This window comes from Penaeus monodon, chromosome 33, assembly GCF_015228065.2.
Source record: "Penaeus monodon isolate SGIC_2016 chromosome 33, NSTDA_Pmon_1, whole genome shotgun sequence".
Classification (NCBI taxonomy): Eukaryota; Metazoa; Arthropoda; class Malacostraca; order Decapoda; family Penaeidae; genus Penaeus; species Penaeus monodon.
The window spans coordinates 33,627,976-33,629,047 of NC_051418.1; the positions used below are offsets into that span (position 1 = coordinate 33,627,976).

The following is a 1,072-nucleotide window of genomic DNA, read 5'->3' on the forward strand; positions in this document are numbered from 1 at the left end:
TAACTGCGAGCTGTAAATAAGCTTATATGAACTTACACACGAAACCGATAGAAAAGAGAATGGACTGGCTTACACCAGTTAAGGAAAACTACACGAACCCTGGGCTTCATGTTAATAGTAATAACAATATGATAATTGGAATAAGTCACGCACTTGGTAGAAATCGCAGATTATTATTCAATCGTTTTTATAAAGGTTCTTAAAGAGATAGCCATAGTTAATTCTGTTAATTATGGAAGTAATGGATATACCAATATAGGTTTTATAAAAACCCTCCTCAGCATTATTTAAATGATTTTAATTATTATTCATATTATATTTGTTCCCCTAATATTTTGCAGCTACATTGCTTCAGTTCAGGTTGACTGCAAAGAACTAATTAAATAAAAATAGATTGAAAAAAGCCATTTTATATTCGCGTCCTGTATCTGGGACTCGCTTTTATACAAGCTTTATAGTGATTATTACAAAACACTTGTTATGAGGGCCATATTCGGAGCTGTTTGACTGTTGTATTTTCGAGTGATATTCTTTAAAAGGCGTAGAAGATAAAATGAAAAGGCGAGAATGATAATTTTGAAGTCAGGAAGTCACAGCAAGGAGAAAACGAGCCTAATTCGGAAAGATGTTTTGGATTTAGACGTGAAAGGTGTTTTCTTAGTTTTCTGAGAGAAAGTTTTGAAAATCGAGGATTATTCATTTGGAAGTAATTTTTTGCACATGATGTGATTTAAATGTTAAACAAAATGGTTCAGGTCATCCTCGAAAGTCCTGTTTTCTATGACGCCATCCAACACTTAATCCCTCCTCACGAAACACTTTCTGTAAGTACTCGGCACTTTATCAGGGGATGTAGCTCAAGTGGTAGAGCGCTCGCTTAGCATGTGAGAGGTACGGGGATCGATACCCCGCATCTCCAGTTTAAAGTATTTCACGCCGAAGAGAAGGTATAAAGACAGAACGAAGAGGAAGAGAGAATGAAAGAGAATTTTGTATGGGATTAATCATATTCAGAGGCGATACCCGGATATTTCAGGTTGGGAGACTACGGGCGTACTATGGATTTTAATAT

At 35.8% G+C, this 1,072-nt stretch overlaps 1 non-coding gene across 1 annotated transcript; it reads left to right on the forward strand.

Annotated features, from left to right (window-relative positions):
* Window positions 1–846: 846 nt before the first annotated feature.
* Trnaa-agc lies at window positions 847–919 on the forward strand. Its single transcript has one exon. It is a non-coding gene; the product is annotated as a tRNA-Ala (tRNA).
* The last annotated feature ends 153 nt before the right edge of the window (window positions 920–1,072 follow it).